Below are 23,881 nucleotides of genomic sequence, written 5' to 3'. Positions count from 1 at the left end.
GAAGGTTCTAGGTGACATCACAAATCCCTATGGTTACATACACAACAAAGCTGGGTTGTTGTTGTTTACACTCTGCAAGGCCTGTGGAAGTGAGTGACATCATAGCACTGTAGTTCTGAGGGTTCTAGATGGATGCAACAATCTCCTGTTGCTTCTATGAAGGCCATAATAGACGACATCACCAAACAGCTCCATAGTCACATACACAGCAAAGGAGAGATGTTGTTTACACCTAGTGATGTCAGTGGTATTGAGTGACATCACAGCACAGTGCTAAGGCTCCTGGGCCTGGACACAGCAGCGGCTGCAATATCTCAACGGAGAATACGTTTATATATATGTGTGTGTGTGCGCGTATATATATATATATATATATATATATATATATATATATATATTTCTCCGCCGAAATCACTTTTAAACCCATTTCCACCTTTTTTTCCCTTCTCTTCCTCTTACTTTTTTTTCACGTTTTTTTACGTTTTTCTCCTTTTCGCCTCTTTTCTGGGCGTATTATTCTTCTTTTTCTTCTTTTTTTTCGTCTAATGCATACCCCATCAGTGCAGCAATGCTTATTCAATACCGCCAGCAGATGGAGACACTGGGGGATAATTTTCTAAGGATTTATACTGATTTTTCCTGTCTGAATTTGTCGCACAGAAAGTTGCAGGCCAAATATATGTGACATTTCTGCGACTTTAGCTTCTAGAGCATTTTTACAACATTATACATAGGTGCTGAATACATAAAAAGCAACTGTTCAGCGACAGACAAGTCACATCGGCTGAAAGTAGGCCAGAATGTCAGTCCATGTTGGAGCAGGTTTAGATACAGTCTAAAGTATAGATCTCAAAGTCTGTGCACAGAATTTAGCAAGGGCCTCGCACCTTCTGATGCATCAGGTAGGTGCACAATAGCATAGCCTAACCCTCTGTACTTTGGTCTATATTGATGCGGGACATAGACAGCCAGCTGATGACCAATCCATTAGTGCAATGGATGGCTGGAAGCATTTGTCTTTGCCTTTGCAATACCACAGAAGCAATGCATGGTCAATGTACAGCAATGACACACCTGTGTGAACAGCCAGGAGACCCCCCCCCCCCCCCCCATGTTATGTTACATAGTTACATAGTTAGTACGGTCGAAAAAAGACATATGTCCATCAAGTTCAACCAGGGAATTAAGGGGTAGGGGTGTGGCGCGATATTGGGGAAGGGATGAGATTTTATATTTCTTCATAAGCATTAATCTTATTTTGTCAATTAGGAACATTCAGCACCCACCCGCTATCAAGGCAGCTGCCTATCATGTCATGCCCTACCTGCACAGGTGTGCTGGCTACTCAAATGATCCAATTAAGGAGGCCATTTAGTCAGCAGCAGCAGAAGTCCTGTGCCTGGACGCTCCAACAGCGGCCAGACACAAGCAGAAGCAGAAGCAGCAGAAGCAGCAGCAGCACCACCTTTTGTTTTTTGGCTGCAGCAGCAGCAAGGCCCACAGGGCTGGCTAGCTGGCTAGCCAGCAAGCAGGTAGCAATGAAAGTAGGAATCTTTCTTTTTAACCCTGTAAGGGGGTGGTGCACTGTACCCGAAGATACTGCCATATCGGGTCAATGCATAGGGCGACGGAAGCAAGCTTCGAAATCGGCCCCCGTTCTCAAAAATCCATTTAATATATGGTCCCCAGATAGGGGACGTATCAGATATTAAACTGATAAGAACAGATACTACACTTGATCTTAGCCAAAAGGCCGAGAAGCGATAACCGTGAAAGGGGCGGGCCCAACAAGGTGCCCTTCATGGGCACTATCACTGCTTGCTGTCAGGGAGGCTGCCAGACAATTTTCCATGCACACTCTGGGCTGGGGGGCAGTCAACCACCAGTACACACAGCAGAACCTAAACCCATACCATTATTGCTAAGCAGCAAGACAGGGGCCCATTGCACTCCCATGGGGCCTTTTTAAATGCAATCCATAACCCGGATTTGCCAGGAACCCTTCTTACTCCTCCTACTTGCATGTGACACTGGGCTTAGGATCTGCATAGGAAACACACACACAAGCACACACCTACCTTTGTTGCCTGAAGATGCCTCCTTGGCTGTCCCCAAACGGTATCAAACCAACACCCACGGGAAGCTGTAAGCATAGAGGACATGCCTGCACCCCATTGGACTTACCTGTGTGGGTTAAACCCGGGTTATTTGACAACCTATGGCGGTGATGGTTCTGCTCAGGCAGAGCAGTGCTGATGCTCCTCATAAAGCTGTCGCTGCTGTGAAGGTTCTAGGTGACATCACAAATCCCTATGGTTACATACACAACAAAGCTGGGTTGTTGTTGTTTACACTCTGCAAGGCCTGTGGAAGTGAGTGACATCATAGCACTGTAGTTCTGAGGGTTCTAGATGGATGCAACAATCTCCTGTTGCTTCTATGAAGGCCATAATAGACGACATCACCAAACAGCTCCATAGTCACATACACAGCAAAGGAGAGATGTTGTTTACACCTAGTGATGTCAGTGGTATTGAGTGACATCACAGCACAGTGCTAAGGCTCCTGGGCCTGGACACAGCAGCGGCTGCAATATCTCAACGGAGAATACGTTTATATATATGTGTGTGTGTGCGCGTATATATATATATATATATATATATATATATATATTTCTCCGCCGAAATCACTTTTAAACCCATTTCCACCTTTTTTTCCCTTCTCTTCCTCTTACTTTTTTTTCACGTTTTTTTACGTTTTTCTCCTTTTCGCCTCTTTTCTGGGCGTATTATTCTTCTTTTTCTTCTTTTTTTTCGTCTAATGCATACCCCATCAGTGCAGCAATGCTTATTCAATACCGCCAGCAGATGGAGACACTGGGGGATAATTTTCTAAGGATTTATACTGATTTTTCCTGTCTGAATTTGTCGCACAGAAAGTTGCAGGCCAAATATGTGTGACATTTCTGCGACTTTAGCTTCTAGAGCATTTTTACAACATTATACATAGGTGCTGAATACATAAAAAGCGACTGTTCAGCGACAGACAAGTCGCATCGGCTGAAAGTAGGCCAGAATGTCAGTCCATGTTGGAGCAGGTTTAGATACAGTCTAAAGTATAGATCTCAAAGTCTGTGCACAGAATTTAGCAAGGGCCTCGCACCTTCTGATGCATCAGGTAGGTGCACAATAGCATAGCCTAACCCTCTGTACTTTGGTCTATATTGATGCGGGACATAGACAACCAGCTGATGACCAATCCATTAGTGCAATGGATGGCTGGAAGCATTTGTCTTTGCCTTTGCAATACCACAGAAGCAATGCATGGTCAATGTACAGCAATGACACACCTGTGTGAACAGCCAGGAGACCCCCCCCCCCCCCATGTTATGTTACATAGTTACATAGTTAGTACGGTCGAAAAAAGACATATGTCCATCAAGTTCAACCAGGGAATTAAGGGGTAGGGGTGTGGCGCGATATTGGGGAAGGGATGAGATTTTATATTTCTTCATAAGCATTAATCTTATTTTGTCAATTAGGAACATTCAGCACCCACCCGCTATCAAGGCAGCTGCCTATCATGTCATGCCCTACCTGCACAGGTGTGCTGGCTACTCAAATGATCCAATTAAGGAGGCCATTTAGTCAGCAGCAGCAGAAGTCCTGTGCCTGGACGCTCCAACAGCGGCCAGACACAAGCAGAAGCAGAAGCAGCAGAAGCAGCAGCAGCACCACCTTTTGTTTTTTGGCTGCAGCAGCAGCAAGGCCCACAGGGCTGGCTAGCTGGCTAGCCAGCAAGCAGGTAGCAATGAAAGTAGGAATCTTTCTTTTTAACCCTGTAAGGGGGTGGTGCACTGTACCCGAAGATACTGCCATATCGGGTCAATGCATAGGGCGACGGAAGCAAGCTTCGAAATCGGCCCCCGTTCTCAAAAATCCATTTAATATATGGTCCCCAGATAGGGGACGTATCAGATATTAAACTGATAAGAACAGATACTACACTTGATCTTAGCCAAAAGGCCGAGAAGCGATAACCGTGAAAGGGGCGGGCCCAACAAGGTGCCCTTCATGGGCACTATCACTGCTTGCTGTCAGGGAGGCTGCCAGACAATTTTCCATGCACACTCTGGGCTGGGGGGCAGTCAACCACCAGTACACACAGCAGAACCTAAACCCATACCATTATTGCTAAGCAGCAAGACAGGGGCCCATTGCACTCCCACGGGGCCTTTTTAAATGCAATCCATAACCCGGATTTGCCAGGAACCCTTCTTACTCCTCCTACTTGCATGTGACACTGGGCTTAGGATCTGCATAGGAAACACACACACAAGCACACACCTACCTTTGTTGCCTGCAGATGCCTCCTTGGCTGTCCCCAAACGGTATCAAACCAACACCCACGGGAAGCTGTAAGCATAGAGGACATGCCTGCACCCCATTGGACTTACCTGTGTGGGTTAAACCCGGGTTATTTGACAACCTATGGCGGTGATGGTTCTGCTCAGGCAGAGCAGTGCTGATGCTCCTCATAAAGCTGTCGCTGCTGTGAAGGTTCTAGGTGACATCACAAATCCCTATGGTTACATACACAACAAAGCTGGGTTGTTGTTGTTTACACTCTGCAAGGCCTGTGGAAGTGAGTGACATCATAGCACTGTAGTTCTGAGGGTTCTAGATGGATGCAACAATCTCCTGTTGCTTCTATGAAGGCCATAATAGACGACATCACCAAACAGCTCCATAGTCACATACACAGCAAAGGAGAGATGTTGTTTACACCTAGTGATGTCAGTGGTATTGAGTGACATCACAGCACAGTGCTAAGGCTCCTGGGCCTGGACACAGCAGCGGCTGCAATATCTCAACGGAGAATACGTTTATATATATGTGTGTGTGTGCGCGTATATATATATATATATATATATATATATATATATTTCTCCGCCGAAATCACTTTTAAACCCATTTCCACCTTTTTTTCCCTTCTCTTCCTCTTACTTTTTTTTCACGTTTTTTTACGTTTTTCTCCTTTTCGCCTCTTTTCTGGGCGTATTATTCTTCTTTTTCTTCTTTTTTTTCGTCTAATGCATACCCCATCAGTGCAGCAATGCTTATTCAATACCGCCAGCAGATGGAGACACTGGGGGATAATTTTCTAAGGATTTATACTGATTTTTCCTGTCTGAATTTGTCGCACAGAAAGTTGCAGGCCAAATATGTGTGACATTTCTGCGACTTTAGCTTCTAGAGCATTTTTACAACATTATACATAGGTGCTGAATACATAAAAAGCGACTGTTCAGCGACAGACAAGTCGCATCGGCTGAAAGTAGGCCAGAATGTCAGTCCATGTTGGAGCAGGTTTAGATACAGTCTAAAGTATAGATCTCAAAGTCTGTGCACAGAATTTAGCAAGGGCCTCGCACCTTCTGATGCATCAGGTAGGTGCACAATAGCATAGCCTAACCCTCTGTACTTTGGTCTATATTGATGCGGGACATAGACAACCAGCTGATGACCAATCCATTAGTGCAATGGATGGCTGGAAGCATTTGTCTTTGCCTTTGCAATACCACAGAAGCAATGCATGGTCAATGTACAGCAATGACACACCTGTGTGAACAGCCAGGAGACCCCCCCCCCCCCCATGTTATGTTACATAGTTACATAGTTAGTACGGTCGAAAAAAGACATATGTCCATCAAGTTCAACCAGGGAATTAAGGGGTAGGGGTGTGGCGCGATATTGGGGAAGGGATGAGATTTTATATTTCTTCATAAGCATTAATCTTATTTTGTCAATTAGGAACATTCAGCACCCACCCGCTATCAAGGCAGCTGCCTATCATGTCATGCCCTACCTGCACAGGTGTGCTGGCTACTCAAATGATCCAATTAAGGAGGCCATTTAGTCAGCAGCAGCAGAAGTCCTGTGCCTGGACGCTCCAACAGCGGCCAGACACAAGCAGAAGCAGAAGCAGCAGAAGCAGCAGCAGCACCACCTTTTGTTTTTTGGCTGCAGCAGCAGCAAGGCCCACAGGGCTGGCTAGCTGGCTAGCCAGCAAGCAGGTAGCAATGAAAGTAGGAATCTTTCTTTTTAACCCTGTAAGGGGGTGGTGCACTGTACCCGAAGATACTGCCATATCGGGTCAATGCATAGGGCGACGGAAGCAAGCTTCGAAATCGGCCCCCGTTCTCAAAAATCCATTTAATATATGGTCCCCAGATAGGGGACGTATCAGATATTAAACTGATAAGAACAGATACTACACTTGATCTTAGCCAAAAGGCCGAGAAGCGATAACCGTGAAAGGGGCGGGCCCAACAAGGTGCCCTTCATGGGCACTATCACTGCTTGCTGTCAGGGAGGCTGCCAGACAATTTTCCATGCACACTCTGGGCTGGGGGGCAGTCAACCACCAGTACACACAGCAGAACCTAAACCCATACCATTATTGCTAAGCAGCAAGACAGGGGCCCATTGCACTCCCACGGGGCCTTTTTAAATGCAATCCATAACCCGGATTTGCCAGGAACCCTTCTTACTCCTCCTACTTGCATGTGACACTGGGCTTAGGATCTGCATAGGAAACACACACACAAGCACACACCTACCTTTGTTGCCTGCAGATGCCTCCTTGGCTGTCCCCAAACGGTATCAAACCAACACCCACGGGAAGCTGTAAGCATAGAGGACATGCCTGCACCCCATTGGACTTACCTGTGTGGGTTAAACCCGGGTTATTTGACAACCTATGGCGGTGATGGTTCTGCTCAGGCAGAGCAGTGCTGATGCTCCTCATAAAGCTGTCGCTGCTGTGAAGGTTCTAGGTGACATCACAAATCCCTATGGTTACATACACAACAAAGCTGGGTTGTTGTTGTTTACACTCTGCAAGGCCTGTGGAAGTGAGTGACATCATAGCACTGTAGTTCTGAGGGTTCTAGATGGATGCAACAATCTCCTGTTGCTTCTATGAAGGCCATAATAGACGACATCACCAAACAGCTCCATAGTCACATACACAGCAAAGGAGAGATGTTGTTTACACCTAGTGATGTCAGTGGTATTGAGTGACATCACAGCACAGTGCTAAGGCTCCTGGGCCTGGACACAGCAGCGGCTGCAATATCTCAACGGAGAATACGTTTATATATATGTGTGTGTGTGCGCGTATATATATATATATATATATATATATATATATATATATATATTTCTCCGCCGAAATCACTTTTAAACCCATTTCCACCTTTTTTTCCCTTCTCTTCCTCTTACTTTTTTTTCACGTTTTTTTACGTTTTTCTCCTTTTCGCCTCTTTTCTGGGCGTATTATTCTTCTTTTTCTTCTTTTTTTTCGTCTAATGCATACCCCATCAGTGCAGCAATGCTTATTCAATACCGCCAGCAGATGGAGACACTGGGGGATAATTTTCTAAGGATTTATACAGATTTTTCCTGTCTGAATTTGTCGCACAGAAAGTTGCAGGCCAAATATGTGTGACATTTCTGCGACTTTAGCTTCTAGAGCATTTTTACAACATTATACATAGGTGCTGAATACATAAAAAGCGACTGTTCAGCGACAGACAAGTCGCATCGGCTGAAAGTAGGCCAGAATGTCAGTCCATGTTGGAGCAGGTTTAGATACAGTCTAAAGTATAGATCTCAAAGTCTGTGCACAGAATTTAGCAAGGGCCTCGCACCTTCTGATGCATCAGGTAGGTGCACAATAGCATAGCCTAACCCTCAGTACTTTGGTCTATATTGATGCGGGACATAGACAGCCAGCTGATGACCAATCCATTAGTGCAATGGATGGCTGGAAGCATTTGTCTTTGCCTTTGCAATACCACAGAAGCAATGCATGGTCAATGTACAGCAATGACACACCTGTGTGAACAGCCAGGAGACCCCCCCCCCCCCCCATGTTATGTTACATAGTTACATAGTTAGTACGGTCGAAAAAAGACATATGTCCATCAAGTTCAACCAGGGAATTAAGGGGTAGGGGTGTGGCGCGATATTGGGGAAGGGATGAGATTTTATATTTCTTCATAAGCATTAATCTTATTTTGTCAATTAGGAACATTCAGCACCCACCCGCTATCAAGGCAGCTGCCTATCATGTCATGCCCTACCTGCACAGGTGTGCTGGCTACTCAAATGATCCAATTAAGGAGGCCATTTAGTCAGCAGCAGCAGAAGTCCTGTGCCTGGACGCTCCAACAGTGGCCAGACACAAGCAGAAGCAGAAGCAGCAGAAGCACCACCTTTTGTTTTTTGGCTGCAGCAGCAGCAAGGCCCACAGGGCTGGCTAGCTGGCTAGCCAGCAAGCAGGTAGCAATGAAAGTAGGAATCTTTCTTTTTAACCCTGTAAGGGGGTGGTGCACTGTACCCGAAGATACTGCCATATCGGGTCAATGCATAGGGCGACGGAAGCAAGCTTCGAAATCGGCCCCCGTTCTCAAAAATCCATTTAATATATGGTCCCCAGATAGGGGACGTATCAGATATTAAACTGATAAGAACAGATACTACACTTGATCTTAGCCAAAAGGCCGAGAAGCGATAACCGTGAAAGGGGCGGGCCCAACAAGGTGCCCTTCATGGGCACTATCACTGCTTGCTGTCAGGGAGGCTGCCAGACAATTTTCCATGCACACTCTGGGCTGGGGGGCAGTCAACCACCAGTACACACAGCAGAACCTAAACCCATACCATTATTGCTAAGCAGCAAGACAGGGGCCCATTGCACTCCCACGGGGCCTTTTTAAATGCAATCCATAACCCGGATTTGCCAGGAACCCTTCTTACTCCTCCTACTTGCATGTGACACTGGGCTTAGGATCTGCATAGGAAACACACACACAAGCACACACCTACCTTTGTTGCCTGCAGATGCCTCCTTGGCTGTCCCCAAACGGTATCAAACCAACACCCACGGGAAGCTGTAAGCATAGAGGACATGCCTGCACCCCATTGGACTTACCTGTGTGGGTTAAACCCGGGTTATTTGACAACCTATGGCGGTGATGGTTCTGCTCAGGCAGAGCAGTGCTGATGCTCCTCATAAAGCTGTCGCTGCTGTGAAGGTTCTAGGTGACATCACAAATCCCTATGGTTACATACACAACAAAGCTGGGTTGTTGTTGTTTACACTCTGCAAGGCCTGTGGAAGTGAGTGACATCATAGCACTGTAGTTCTGAGGGTTCTAGATGGATGCAACAATCTCCTGTTGCTTCTATGAAGGCCATAATAGACGACATCACCAAACAGCTCCATAGTCACATACACAGCAAAGGAGAGATGTTGTTTACACCTAGTGATGTCAGTGGTATTGAGTGACATCACAGCACAGTGCTAAGGCTCCTGGGCCTGGACACAGCAGCGGCTGCAATATCTCAACGGAGAATACGTTTATATATATGTGTGTGTGTGCGCGTATATATATATATATATATATATATATATATATATATATATATATTTCTCCGCCGAAATCACTTTTAAACCCATTTCCACCTTTCTTTCCCTTCTCTTCCTCTTACTTTTTTTTCACGTTTTTTTACGTTTTTCTCCTTTTCGCCTCTTTTCTGGGCGTATTATTCTTCTTTTTCTTCTTTTTTTTCGTCTAATGCATACCCCATCAGTGCAGCAATGCTTATTCAATACCGCCAGCAGATGGAGACACTGGGGGATAATTTTCTAAGGATTTATACTGATTTTTCCTGTCTGAATTTGTCGCACAGAAAGTTGCAGGCCAAATATGTGTGACATTTCTGCGACTTTAGCTTCTAGAGCATTTTTACAACATTATACATAGGTGCTGAATACATAAAAAGCAACTGTTCAGCGACAGACAAGTCACATCGGCTGAAAGTAGGCCAGAATGTCAGTCCATGTTGGAGCAGGTTTAGATACAGTCTAAAGTATAGATCTCAAAGTCTGTGCACAGAATTTAGCAAGGGCCTCGCACCTTCTGATGCATCAGGTAGGTGCACAATAGCATAGCCTAACCCTCTGTACTTTGGTCTATATTGATGCGGGACATAGACAGCCAGCTGATGACCAATCCATTAGTGCAATGGATGGCTGGAAGCATTTGTCTTTGCCTTTGCAATACCACAGAAGCAATGCATGGTCAATGTACAGCAATGACACACCTGTGTGAACAGCCAGGAGACCCCCCCCCCCCCCCATGTTATGTTACATAGTTACATAGTTAGTACGGTCGAAAAAAGACATATGTCCATCAAGTTCAACCAGGGAATTAAGGGGTAGGGGTGTGGCGCGATATTGGGGAAGGGATGAGATTTTATATTTCTTCATAAGCATTAATCTTATTTTGTCAATTAGGAACATTCAGCACCCACCCGCTATCAAGGCAGCTGCCTATCATGTCATGCCCTACCTGCACAGGTGTGCTGGCTACTCAAATGATCCAATTAAGGAGGCCATTTAGTCAGCAGCAGCAGAAGTCCTGTGCCTGGACGCTCCAACAGCGGCCAGACACAAGCAGAAGCAGAAGCAGCAGAAGCAGCAGCAGCAGCAGCACCACCTTTTGTTTTTTGGCTGCAGCAGCAGCAAGGCCCACAGGGCTGGCTAGCTGGCTAGCCAGCAAGCAGGTAGCAATGAAAGTAGGAATCTTTCTTTTTAACCCTGTAAGGGGGTGGTGCACTGTACCCGAAGATACTGCCATATCGGGTCAATGCATAGGGCGACGGAAGCAAGCTTCGAAATCGGCCCCCGTTCTCAAAAATCCATTTAATATATGGTCCCCAGATAGGGGACGTATCAGATATTAAACTGATAAGAACAGATAAGGTTTCAACAAAATTTTATTGAATAAATAAGAAACCATACAAAATTTAAAATGCAAAATAATAAAAGGTTCACAAAAGTTTTAAAATACAAATAATAAAACCAGTAATAAAAGGAGAAAAAATAAAAATGGCAGGATAAAACATTATACAAATGTCATAAAAACTGATTATACTGTTATTTCGTTCCATAGAGGCAGACACCACATGGATGCTGCCTCGCTGGCCCCCAACTGTTTCTTGTCTCTTAGGTAATAGATGTACATCTCACTCAGGGCCAGCTTTATACAGTTTTTAACATCAATAAAATCATGTTTAAAAAGTAAGATGTTCCTAACTTTCCAGATGGCATTTTTAAAACAATTAATAATCATCCAGCAGATCATCTGCTGTTTAAAATTGGGGCAGTTAAAAAGACCGTAAAAGACACATTCGTGATTAAAATCTTTTAGGCCGCAGGCCCACTTCAAAAGTGGGCCTACCTTCCTCCAAAGCTCCCGTGCAAAAGGGCAGTTCCAAAATATGTGCAGCACCGTTTCGTCCACTCCGCAGCCATCTCTCGGGCACTTGGCTCTCGCCACCAGTCCTCGTCTGTGCTGGAACTCACGAGTAGGGAGGCACTGGTGGACGATTGCCCAGGCAAGATCCCTGTGTACATTCGCCAGAAACTTCCCGTACACGTTCCGCCATACCTTTTTGGATCTTGCCTGTGTGAAATTGGACACTGCCAGGGTAACCTCACTCCGCCTGAGGACCTTTGATACCTTTCTCTGGTCCCCCAGTATGTCAGGCTCCAAATCTTGGAGACCTAGGAGCCTGACTGTCTTTTCCAACACCACATAATGTTTTGGGGGACACAGAAGCACCGGAGCGTTCAGAGGGATGCGCAACCATCTTTTAAAAACCATGCCCGCAGCGTACCTTAAAAAGCAGCTAAAAATGCCATCGGATTTAATAATTTTAAAACAGAAACAGAAATACTTTATGTAAAAGAAAGTAAAAAGGTTAGGAACATCTTTCCCGCCATTATCTTTACTTTTGTACATAAAATCACGCTTTAATTTCTCCATTTTTGAACCCCATAAAAAAGAAAAAACAATTCTAGTTACTTTTTTAATGTATAAAATAGATGGAGGAAATACCATGGCAATGTATAGCATAATAGGGAGTAAAACCATCTTTATTATTAAAATCTTCCCCTCCATGGTAAGGTTTCTAAGATTCCACATTAAAATCTTCTTCTCCATCTTAGCTATAGCTGAATCCCAGTTAGGGCTCCCATCATTGACCTGGTTAAAAACAATACCTAAAACTTTAATTTGATCCTGTTGCATTGTGACTCCTGGGGTGATGGATGAATCCCAGGAGCCAATATAAAAACAGTCACATTTATCTGTGTTTAGCTTAAAACCAGAGACCTCGCAGAAATAGCTGGTGTTCCTCAATGCCCCCCTCATGGATGGAGAGTCCGGGCACAGTATGGTGACATCATCCATGTACCCCAACACCTTTAGATGGGTCCCTCCTCCACCAGGTATCGGTACGCCTCTTACTACCCGGTCTTTTCTGAGGAGGGCCATCAGTGGTTCGATTGCGCAAATAAAAAGGAGTGGGGACAGGGGGCAGCCCTGTTTGACACCTGATAAAAGAGGAACACCGCTGGTTAAAAAGCCATTAACAGAGACTTGACTAAAACAGGATCGGTATAAAAGCATGATTCGGCTTAAAATCGTTTCAGGCACTGCCATCTTTTTAAGAACTAAAAACAGGTATTCATGGGAGACCCTATCAAAGGCTTTTTCAAAGTCTAAGGATAAAATTGCTACAGTTTGATTTCTATCCTTAAAATACCATAAAACATCTCTTAAAATATTTAGGGATTCAGCTATAGACCTTCCAGGTACCCCACAAACCTGATTTGGGTGAATTAATTTATGAATAAAAGGTTTAAAACGGACAGCTAATAACTTGGCTAAAACTTTATAATCGACATTTAAAAGTGTGATGGGGCGCCAATTTTTTAGCATATCCTTTTCACCCTTTTTAAAAAGTAATGATACAATCCCCCTCCTCCAGGAAGGGGGAAGTTCATTAACAATAAAAGTTTCTTTATACAATAAAACCATATCATCCTTTAAAATATCCCAAAAAGCTAAATAAAATTCGATGGGTAAACCATCTTCCCCAGGGGCCTTCCCACTAGAAAAACTTTTAAAAACAAATAAAAGTTCATCTAAGTTAAGATCACGGGATAAAACCTCCTGGTCTAAAACATCTAGCTTAAAATCAAGGGAATTAAGAACATGTTCTAAAAAGGATGGATTAAGATCTTTCTTATTAAAAAGAAGCTGGTAGAAGTTAAAAACTGCATCTAACATGCCTTTTGGAGTGGATTCACCCTCAAGGTTTTGGATGATATCCCTCCTATTCATCACTTTTTTAAAAAAGAAACGGGAACATTTCTCGCCCTCCTCCAGGTGCTGCACATGTGAGTTAAAAATGATTTGTTTCCCTTTCTTTTCTATGGCATGTTTTATTTCAGTTTTAAGGTTTAAAATATCATTTTCTACATCCATACCAGCTTCTTTCAATTTAAAAAGTACATTTAAACGCATGTTAAGAACATAAAACCACTGTTTTTCCATTTTTGCCTTCTTCTTACCTGCTTTGATAAAAAAAAATCTGATTTTAGATTTGGTGCCCTCCCACCAGTGCAGCATAGGCTCGTGGGGTTTTCTTTGTGATTGCCAGCATTGGTAGGTCCGCACAAACTCCTCTTTTATCTCAGGGTCCTCTAGGAGTGTGGTGTTTAATCTCCAGAGGCCCCTTTTTGCTTTTTGCTCCCCCTCTAGCTCCAGGCCCACCAAGAGGAGCTTATGATCAGAGAAGATATTCTGCTCGAGCGTGCATTTCAGGGGTTTAGAAGCTCTAGAGGAAAAAATAAAATCGATTCTGGAGCTCACTCTTCCATTGGACCATGTGGCGCCTGGGTCCTCCGGCAAGAGATCCTTCCAGCAATCTTTCAAATTAAAATCATCAATAAAATTTTTAAGCAGGTAAGAAGTGCGGTCTTTACGATTAATATCCCCACCCTGCCGGTGTTCCCCATCACGTATGCAGTTAAAATCACCTCCCACCAGCAGGGGGGAAGACCCAACACAAAACAGTGGTAAAATTTCAAATAGTTCAGCCCGCTCCTGTTTATCAGGAGGGGCATACACATTTAAAACACGAATTAAAAGTCCATTAAAATATAGATGAATTAAAAGAGCTCTGCCAGGCACAATCTCAGTTACTGTATGAATAGAAAAGGACTGGCCTCGGCAGAGCAGCCCAACACCCACAGAACGACAGTCATTTGCACCGGACCATATGGATGGGCCCAGCTTCCAGTCTTCTTTTAAGTCTTTATAGTCCATTTTACTAGGGATTCCACATTCTTGTAGCAGGCAAAGGTCAAAGTCACATGTCTCTAGATAAGAAAATAAAGCAGCCCTGCGATCAGGGCTCTTTAAGGACCTCACATTGAGTGAGGCAATTTTTACAGGGATAGGCATAGTTTATGGAGAGTCCGTGCTTGGAGAATCAAAGTCAATAATAAGCTGCGTACCGTCATCCCCCGCCTGCGGGGTCATCAGCTCCTTGATGTTCTGAGGGTCGGAGCTTGAGATCGATGATGCCCCGACCCTGAGCTCGCTCTCGTCCGAACTACGGCACGCCGCTTTCCTTTGAATGTCTTCCTCTTCTTCTTCTCTTTGTCTTTTAAATGTCACACTGCTGTCCATATCCTCTGTGTTGCTCTCACTCGATGTAATCTCTGGCCCCCGGCTGATGGATCTGCGTCTTCTTTCATCATTTGACGACTGGAACTGCTGCACAGGGGCCTGTGAGGCCTCTTTTCCGGAACCTTTGCCGCTACCTTGGGAAGTTTTCATCGCTTGTTCCCCAGCAAGCGTTGCTGAGGACTGTTGCTCCAACTTCCCCATTGATCGACGATGGCCAGTTTTACCCACCGGGTCCACTGCTGGCGGGGCAGCAAACCCTGGTTTGGCGCCACTTGTCTTCTTGGCCCTGTCCTGTATAGGCGGAGTAACAGGACCGGGCTCAGACCTGGCCACCTGGCTCCCCTTCCGGCGGGCTTTCACCGGGGCCTCTTCGTCCGGAGCAGGGCGACCCTGGGCCAAGCCAGTACCTGGCTTATGCTGCAATTTTGGGTCCACTTTTGCCCCCACCGAGGCCCGTCGGCTGCCACCCGCCACAGGTGAGCCCCCTTCAGAAGTTTCGGCGGGCTCTTGAGCCAGGTAGGAAGTCGATCGACGTCTTTCAATTTCCCGGGCAGTAAACTCGATCACCCGCCCGGGCTTCGTGGAATCCCCATGGCCTCCCCCTAGCACTACCACCGGTGGGCCCCCCGATGGAGCACCAGAGGTCTTGGGCCTGGACCCATCAGTACCTGCCATCTGGGGTTTGGGCATCTTAAAAAAGGACGTCTTTTGTCCTGTCCCCTCTTTGGGTGGGCCCAGCCTTGACCCACCCATCGTAGTTTTTGCTTTATGGGGACAGGAATTAAAATCGTGATTTTCCTCTCCGCAGAGGTTGCACCTTATCGTATGGCTACATCTTGAGGCTATGTGACCTTCTTGGCCACACCTATTGCAGCGAATCACACGCTCCGCGCCGCAGGTCTCCTGGGTGTGGCCAAACCTCAAGCAATTTCGGCAATACATAGGCATTTGAGGATAGAACAGGAAGCCCCGAACTCTCCCGATGGCAAAATTTGGGGGCGGATGGCAAAGACCCCCAATACCACCGGGATCCTTACGGAGCTTGACCCAGAACTTCCTCTTGCCGTTCCAGAACCGCACGGAGTTCAAGATTTTGTTTGCGAATCGCACCTCTTCGCAGTATCGCCGAAGAAAAGTGGCTATATCCTCCGTGGTCACATGAGGGCTGTGCATAGCCACCACCAACGGTATATGTTCCTCACCATAGAGGAACTGGAACGAAAGACCGTCGAGTCGATCGTCCCTCTGGTCCGCACCAGACAAGGTTGCATAGATGTTATCGCAACACGCCGTGGCCGTGAAGGTGACGGTATACAGGCCACGGCTTTCCTGGTCATTTAGACACAGGATGTCCTCCCTATTGAGGCGGAAGTAGTCAAGAAGAATCACCTCCGCAATGAAGCGGAGGTTCTTCAACTGACGATGGCTCTCCGACACCTCTATGCGGATGGTATTTCGCATCGACATTTCCCCAGAGGGGAAAGCCCAGGAGAACGGCATCTTCCACACCCAGGGACTAAGCCCCTTCCCCAATAGCAGCAGGGGCTCGGAATCCCGCTATAAAAGCGGAACCCTTACCCAAGGCAGAGGTCGGGGGTACCCTAGGTGCTTCGGAAGCTACAGGTAACGCTCAACGTACCGAAAATGCCTTCTGAGACACAAGGTCCCAGAGACAGGGGGATCGCAACCCGTTGTCCGTGGACTAAGCCCGCTCCCCAATAGCAGCAAGGGGGTGAAGTCCCTCCGTAAGGAGAGACAATCCCCCAAGGCCGAGAAGCGGGGTACCACAGACACCTTCCGACCAGACCAAATGCAGATACTACACTTGATCTTAGCCAAAAGGCCGAGAAGCGATAACCGTGAAAGGGGCGGGCCCAACAAGGTGCCCTTCATGGGCACTATCACTGCTTGCTGTCAGGGAGGCTGCCAGACAATTTTCCATGCACACTCTGGGCTGGGGGGCAGTCAACCACCAGTACACACAGCAGAACCTAAACCCATACCATTATTGCTAAGCAGCAAGACAGGGGCCCATTGCACTCCCACGGGGCCTTTTTAAATGCAATCCATAACCCGGATTTGCCAGGAACCCTTCTTACTCCTCCTACTTGCATGTGACACTGGGCTTAGGATCTGCATAGGAAACACACACACAAGCACACACCTACCTTTGTTGCCTGCAGATGCCTCCTTGGCTCAAACGGTATCAAACCAACACCCACGGGAAGCTGTAAGCATAGAGGACATGCCTGCACCCCATTGGACTTACCTGTGTGGGTTAAACCCGGGTTATTTGACAACCTATGGCGGTGATGGTTCTGTTCAGGCAGAGCAGTGCTGATGCTCCTCATAAAGCTGTCGCTGCTGTGAAGGTTCTAGGTGACATCACAAATCCCTATGGTTACATACACAACAAAGCTGGGTTGTTGTTGTTTACACTCTGCAAGGCCTGTGGAAGTGAGTGACATCATAGCACTGTAGTTCTGAGGGTTCTAGATGGATGCAACAATCTCCTGTTGCTTCTATGAAGGCCATAATAGACGACATCACCAAACAGCTCCATAGTCACATACACAGCAAAGGAGAGATGTTGTTTACACCTAGTGATGTCAGTGGTATTGAGTGACATCACAGCACAGTGCTAAGGCTCCTGGGCCTGGACACAGCAGCGGCTGCAATATCTCAACGGAGAATACGTTTATATATATGTGTGTGTGTGCGCGTATATATATATATATATATATATATATATATATATATATATATTTCTCCGCCGAAATCACTTTTAAACCCATTTCCACCTTTTTTTCCCTTCTCTTCCTCTTACTTTTTTTTCACGTTTTTTTACGTTTTTCTCCTTTTCGCCTCTTTTCTGGGCGTATTATTCTTCTTTTTCTTCTTTTTTTTCGTCTAATGCATACCCCATCAGTGCAGCAATGCTTATTCAATACCGCCAGCAGATGGAGACACTGGGGGATAATTTTCTAAGGATTTATACTGATTTTTCCTGTCTGAATTTGTCGCACAGAAAGTTGCAGGCCAAATATGTGTGACATTTCTGCGACTTTAGCTTCTAGAGCATTTTTACAACATTATACATAGGTGCTGAATACATAAAAAGTGACTGTTCAGCGACAGACAAGTCGCATCGGCTGAAAGTAGGCCAGAATGTCAGTCCATGTTGGAGCAGGTTTAGATACAGTCTAAAGTATAGATCTCAAAGTCTGTGCACAGAATTTAGCAAGGGCCTCGCACCTTCTGATGCATCAGGTAGGTGCACAATAGCATAGCCTAACCCTCTGTACTTTGGTCTATATTGATGCGGGACATAGACAGCCAGCTGATGACCAATCCATTAGTGCAATGGATGGCTGGAAGCATTTGTCTTTGCCTTTGCAATACCACAGAAGCAATGCATGGTCAATGTACAGCAATGACACACCTGTGTGAACAGCCAGGAGACCCCCCCCCCCCCCATGTTATGTTACATAGTTACATAGTTAGTACGGTCGAAAAAAGACATATGTCCATCAAGTTCAACCAGGGAATTAAGGGGTAGGGGTGTGGCGCGATATTGGGGAAGGGATGAGATTTTATATTTCTTCATAAGCATTAATCTTATTTTGTCAATTAGGAACATTCAGCACCCACCCGCTATCAAGGCAGCTGCCTATCATGTCATTCCCTACCTGCACAGGTGTGCTGGCTACTCAAATGATCCAATTAAGGAGGCCATTTAGTCAGCAGCAGCAGAAGTCCTGTGCCTGGACGCTCCAACAGTGGCCAGACACAAGCAGAAGCAGAAGCAGCAGAAGCACCACCTTTTGTTTTTTGGCTGCAGCAGCAGCAAGGCCCACAGGGCTGGATAGCTGGCTAGCCAGCAAGCAGGTAGCAATGAAAGTAGGAATCTTTCTTTTTAACCCTGTAAGGGGGTGGTGCACTGTACCCGAAGATACTGCCATATCGGGTCAATGCATAGGGCGACGGAAGCAAGCTTCGAAATCGGCCCCCGTTCTCAAAAATCCATTTAATATATGGTCCCCAGATAGGGGACGTATCAGATATTAAACTGATAAGAACAGATACTACACTTGATCTTAGCCAAAAGGCCGAGAAGCGATAACCGTGAAAGGGGCGGGCCCAACAAGGTGCCCTTCATGGGCACTATCACTGCTTGCTGTCAGGGAGGCTGCCAGACAATTTTCCATGCACACTCTGGGCTGGGGGGCAGTCAACCACCAGTACACACAGCAGAACCTAAACCCATACCATTATTGCTAAGCAGCAAGACAGGGGCCCATTGCACTCCCACGGGGCCTTTTTAAATGCAATCCATAACCCGGATTTGCCAGGAACCCTTCTTACTCCTCCTACTTGCATGTGACACTGGGCTTAGGATCTGCATAGGAAACACACACACAAGCACACACCTACCTTTGTTGCCTGCAGATGCCTCCTTGGCTGTCCCCAAACGGTATCAAACCAACACCCACGGGAAGCTGTAAGCATAGAGGACATGCCTGCACCCCATTGGACTTACCTGTGTGGGTTAAACCCGGGTTATTTGACAACCTATGGCGGTGATGGTTCTGCTCAGGCAGAGCAGTGCTGATGCTCCTCATAAAGCTGTCGCTGCTGTGAAGGTTCTAGGTGACATCACAAATCCCTATGGTTACATACACAACAAAGCTGGGTTGTTGTTGTTTACACTCTGCAAGGCCTGTGGAAGTGAGTGACATCATAGCACTGTAGTTCTGAGGGTTCTAGATGGATGCAACAATCTCCTGTTGCTTCTATGAAGGCCATAATAGACGACATCACCAAACAGCTCCATAGTCACATACACAGCAAAGGAGAGATGTTGTTTACACCTAGTGATGTCAGTGGTATTGAGTGACATCACAGCACAGTGCTAAGGCTCCTGGGCCTGGACACAGCAGCGGCTGCAATATCTCAACGGAGAATACGTTTATATATATGTGTGTGTGTGCGCGTATATATATATATATATATATATATATATATATATATATATATATATTTCTCCGCCGAAATCACTTTTAAACCCATTTCCACCTTTTTTTCCCTTCTCTTCCTCTTACTTTTTTTTCACGTTTTTTTACGTTTTTCTCCTTTTCGCCTCTTTTCTGGGCGTATTATTCTTCTTTTTCTTCTTTTTTTTCGTCTAATGCATACCCCATCAGTGCAGCAATGCTTATTCAATACCGCCAGCAGATGGAGACACTGGGGGATAATTTTCTAAGGATTTATACTGATTTTTCCTGTCTGAATTTGTCGCACAGAAAGTTGCAGGCCAAATATATGTGACATTTCTGCGACTTTAGCTTCTAGAGCATTTTTACAACATTATACATAGGTGCTGAATACATAAAAAGCAACTGTTCAGCGACAGACAAGTCACATCGGCTGAAAGTAGGCCAGAATGTCAGTCCATGTTGGAGCAGGTTTAGATACAGTCTAAAGTATAGATCTCAAAGTCTGTGCACAGAATTTAGCAAGGGCCTCGCACCTTCTGATGCATCAGGTAGGTGCACAATAGCATAGCCTAACCCTCTGTACTTTGGTCTATATTGATGCGGGACATAGACAGCCAGCTGATGACCAATCCATTAGTGCAATGGATGGCTGGAAGCATTTGTCTTTGCCTTTGCAATACCACAGAAGCAATGCATGGTCAATGTACAGCAATGACACACCTGTGTGAACAGCCAGGAGACCCCCCCCCCCCCCCCCCCATGTTATGTTACATAGTTACATAGTTAGTACGGTCGAAAAAAGACATATGTCCATCAAGTTCAACCAGGGAATTAAGGGGTAGGGGTGTGGCGCGATATTGGGGAAGGGATGAGATTTTATATTTCTTCATAAGCATTAATCTTATTTTGTCAATTAGGAACATTCAGCACCCACCCGCTATCAAGGCAGCTGCCTATCATGTCATGCCCTACCTGCACAGGTGTGCTGGCTACTCAAATGATCCAATTAAGGAGGCCATTTAGTCAGCAGCAGCAGAAGTCCTGTGCCTGGACGCTCCAACAGCGGCCAGACACAAGCAGAAGCAGAAGCAGCAGAAGCAGCAGCAGCACCACCTTTTGTTTTTTGGCTGCAGCAGCAGCAAGGCCCACAGGGCTGGCTAGCTGGCTAGCCAGCAAGCAGGTAGCAATGAAAGTAGGAATCTTTCTTTTTAACCCTGTAAGGGGGTGGTGCACTGTACCCGAAGATACTGCCATATCGGGTCAATGCATAGGGCGACGGAAGCAAGCTTCGAAATCGGCCCCCGTTCTCAAAAATCCATTTAATATATGGTCCCCAGATAGGGGACGTATCAGATATTAAACTGATAAGAACAGATACTACACTTGATCTTAGCCAAAAGGCCGAGAAGCGATAACCGTGAAAGGGGCGGGCCCAACAAGGTGCCCTTCATGGGCACTATCACTGCTTGCTGTCAGGGAGGCTGCCAGACAATTTTCCATGCACACTCTGGGCTGGGGGGCAGTCAACCACCAGTACACACAGCAGAACCTAAACCCATACCATTATTGCTAAGCAGCAAGACAGGGGCCCATTGCACTCCCATGGGGCCTTTTTAAATGCAATCCATAACCCGGATTTGCCAGGAACCCTTCTTACTCCTCCTACTTGCATGTGACACTGGGCTTAGGATCTGCATAGGAAACACACACACAAGCACACACCTACCTTTGTTGCCTGAAGATGCCTCCTTGGCTGTCCCCAAACGGTATCAAACCAACACCCACGGGAAGCTGTAAGCATAGAGGACATGCCTGCACCCCATTGGACTTACCTGTGTGGTTTAAACCCGGGTTATTTGACAACCTATGGCGGTGATGGTTCTGCTCAGGCAGAGCAGTGCTGATGCTCCTCATAAAGCTGTCGCTGCTGTGAAGGTTCTAGGTGACATCACAAATCCCTATGGTTACATACACAACAAAGCTGGGTTGTTGTTGTTTACACTCTGCAAGGCCTGTGGAAGTGAGTGACATCATAGCACTGTAGTTCTGAGGGTTCTAGATGGATGCAACAATCTCCTGTTGCTTCTATGAAGGCCATAATAGACGACATCACCAAACAGCTCCATAGTCACATACACAGCAAAGGAGAGATGTTGTTTACACCTAGTGATGTCAGTGGTATTGAGTGACATCACAGCACAGTGCTAAGGCTCCTGGGCCTGGACACAGCAGCGGCTGCAATATCTCAACGGAGAATACGTTTATATATATGTGTGTGTGTGCGTGTATATATATATATATATATATATATATATATATATATATATATATTTCTCCGCCGAAATCACTTTTAAACCCATTTCCACCTTTTTTTCCCTTCTCTTCCTCTTACTTTTTTTTCACGTTTTTTTACGTTTTTCTCCTTTTCGCCTCTTTTCTGGGCGTATTATTCTTCTTTTTCTTCTTTTTTTTCGTCTAATGCATACCCCATCAGTGCAGCAATGCTTATTCAATACCGCCAGCAGATGGAGACACTGGGGGATAATTTTCTAAGGATTTATACTGATTTTTCCTGTCTGAATTTGTCGCACAGAAAGTTGCAGGCCAAATATGTGTGACATTTCTGCGACTTTAGCTTCTAGAGCATTTTTACAACATTATACATAGGTGCTGAATACATAAAAAGCGACTGTTCAGCGACAGACAAGTCGCATCGGCTGAAAGTAGGCCAGAATGTCAGTCCATGTTGGAGCAGGTTTAGATACAGTCTAAAGTATAGATCTCAAAGTCTGTGCACAGAATTTAGCAAGGGCCTCGCACCTTCTGATGCATCAGGTAGGTGCACAATAGCATAGCCTAACCCTCTGTACTTTGGTCTATATTGATGCGGGACATAGACAACCAGCTGATGACCAATCCATTAGTGCAATGGATGGCTGGAAGCATTTGTCTTTGCCTTTGCAATACCACAGAAGCAATGCATGGTCAATGTACAGCAATGACACACCTGTGTGAACAGCCAGGAGACCCCCCCCCCCCCCCCATGTTATGTTACATAGTTACATAGTTAGTACGGTCGAAAAAAGACATATGTCCATCAAGTTCAACCAGGGAATTAAGGGGTAGGGGTGTGGCGCGATATTGGGGAAGGGATGAGATTTTATATTTCTTCATAAGCATTAATCTTATTTTGTCAATTAGGAACATTCAGCACCCACCCGCTATCAAGGCAGCTGCCTATCATGTCATGCCCTACCTGCACAGGTGTGCTGGCTACTCAAATGATCCAATTAAGGAGGCCATTTAGTCAGCAGCAGCAGAAGTCCTGTGCCTGGACGCTCCAACAGCGGCCAGACACAAGCAGAAGCAGAAGCAGCAGAAGCAGCAGCAGCACCACCTTTTGTTTTTTGGCTGCAGCAGCAGCAAGGCCCACAGGGCTGGCTAGCTGGCTAGCCAGCAAGCAGGTAGCAATGAAAGTAGGAATCTTTCTTTTTAACCCTGTAAGGGGGTGGTGCACTGTACCCGAAGATACTGCCATATCGGGTCAATGCATAGGGCGACGGAAGCAAGCTTCGAAATCGGCCCCCGTTCTCAAAAATCCATTTAATATATGGTCCCCAGATAGGGGACGTATCAGATATTAAACTGATAAGAACAGATACTACACTTGATCTTAGCCAAAAGGCCGAGAAGCGATAACCGTGAAAGGGGCGGGCCCAACAAGGTGCCCTTCATGGGCACTATCACTGCTTGCTGTCAGGGAGGCTGCCAGACAATTTTCCATGCACACTCTGGGCTGGGGGGCAGTCAACCACCAGTACACACAGCAGAACCTAAACCCATACCATTATTGCTAAGCAGCAGGACAGGGGCCCATTGCACTCCCACGGGGCCTTTTTAAATGCAATCCATAACCCGGATTTGCCAGGAACCCTTCTTACTCCTCCTACTTGCATGTGACACTGGGCTTAGGATCTGCATAGGAAACACACACACAAGCACACACCTACCTTTGTTGCCTGCAGATGCCTCCTTGGCTGTCCCCAAACGGTATCAAACCAACACCCACGGGAAGCTGTAAGCATAGAGGACATGCCTGCACCCCATTGGACTTACCTGTGTGGGTTAAACCCGGGTTATTTGACAACCTATGGCGGTGATGGTTCTGCTCAGGCAGAGCAGTGCTGATGCTCCTCATAAAGCTGTCGCTGCTGTGAAGGTTCTAGGTGACATCACAAATCCCTATGGTTACATACACAACAAAGCT

At 46.0% G+C, this 23,881-nt stretch overlaps 8 non-coding genes and 1 pseudogene across 8 annotated transcripts; all 9 read right to left on the bottom strand.

The window, feature by feature from the left end:
• Positions 1–1,574: 1,574 nt before the first annotated feature.
• LOC130307732 (U2 spliceosomal RNA) lies at positions 1,575–1,765 on the bottom strand. Its single transcript, XR_008856892.1, has one exon. It is a non-coding gene; the product is annotated as a U2 spliceosomal RNA (small nuclear RNA).
• Positions 1,766–3,846: 2,081 nt separating this feature from the next.
• LOC130307731 (U2 spliceosomal RNA) lies at positions 3,847–4,037 on the bottom strand. Its single transcript, XR_008856891.1, has one exon. It is a non-coding gene; the product is annotated as a U2 spliceosomal RNA (small nuclear RNA).
• A 2,081-nt stretch (positions 4,038–6,118) lies between these two features.
• LOC130307730 (U2 spliceosomal RNA) lies at positions 6,119–6,309 on the bottom strand. The gene has a single exon (XR_008856890.1). It is a non-coding gene; the product is annotated as a U2 spliceosomal RNA (small nuclear RNA).
• Positions 6,310–8,390: 2,081 nt separating this feature from the next.
• On the bottom strand, positions 8,391–8,581 carry LOC130307728 (U2 spliceosomal RNA). Its single transcript, XR_008856888.1, has one exon. It is a non-coding gene; the product is annotated as a U2 spliceosomal RNA (small nuclear RNA).
• Positions 8,582–10,679: 2,098 nt separating this feature from the next.
• LOC130307800 (U2 spliceosomal RNA) lies at positions 10,680–10,865 on the bottom strand. Its single transcript, XR_008856958.1, has one exon. It is a non-coding gene; the product is annotated as a U2 spliceosomal RNA (small nuclear RNA).
• Positions 10,866–16,254: 5,389 nt separating this feature from the next.
• Positions 16,255–16,472, bottom strand: LOC130307820 (U2 spliceosomal RNA; annotated as a pseudogene).
• A 2,075-nt stretch (positions 16,473–18,547) lies between these two features.
• LOC130307727 (U2 spliceosomal RNA) lies at positions 18,548–18,738 on the bottom strand. The gene has a single exon (XR_008856887.1). It is a non-coding gene; the product is annotated as a U2 spliceosomal RNA (small nuclear RNA).
• Positions 18,739–20,836: 2,098 nt separating this feature from the next.
• On the bottom strand, positions 20,837–21,027 carry LOC130307726 (U2 spliceosomal RNA). Its single transcript, XR_008856886.1, has one exon. It is a non-coding gene; the product is annotated as a U2 spliceosomal RNA (small nuclear RNA).
• Positions 21,028–23,120: 2,093 nt separating this feature from the next.
• Positions 23,121–23,311, bottom strand: LOC130307725 (U2 spliceosomal RNA). Its single transcript, XR_008856885.1, has one exon. It is a non-coding gene; the product is annotated as a U2 spliceosomal RNA (small nuclear RNA).
• Positions 23,312–23,881: the final 570 nt, after the last annotated feature.

The sequence above is a fragment of the Hyla sarda genome, unplaced genomic scaffold, assembly GCF_029499605.1.
Source record: "Hyla sarda isolate aHylSar1 unplaced genomic scaffold, aHylSar1.hap1 scaffold_144, whole genome shotgun sequence".
Classification (NCBI taxonomy): Eukaryota; Metazoa; Chordata; class Amphibia; order Anura; family Hylidae; genus Hyla; species Hyla sarda.
The sequence above is the reverse complement of the archived record's forward strand: the minus strand, read 5'-3'. Positions and strand labels throughout refer to the sequence as shown.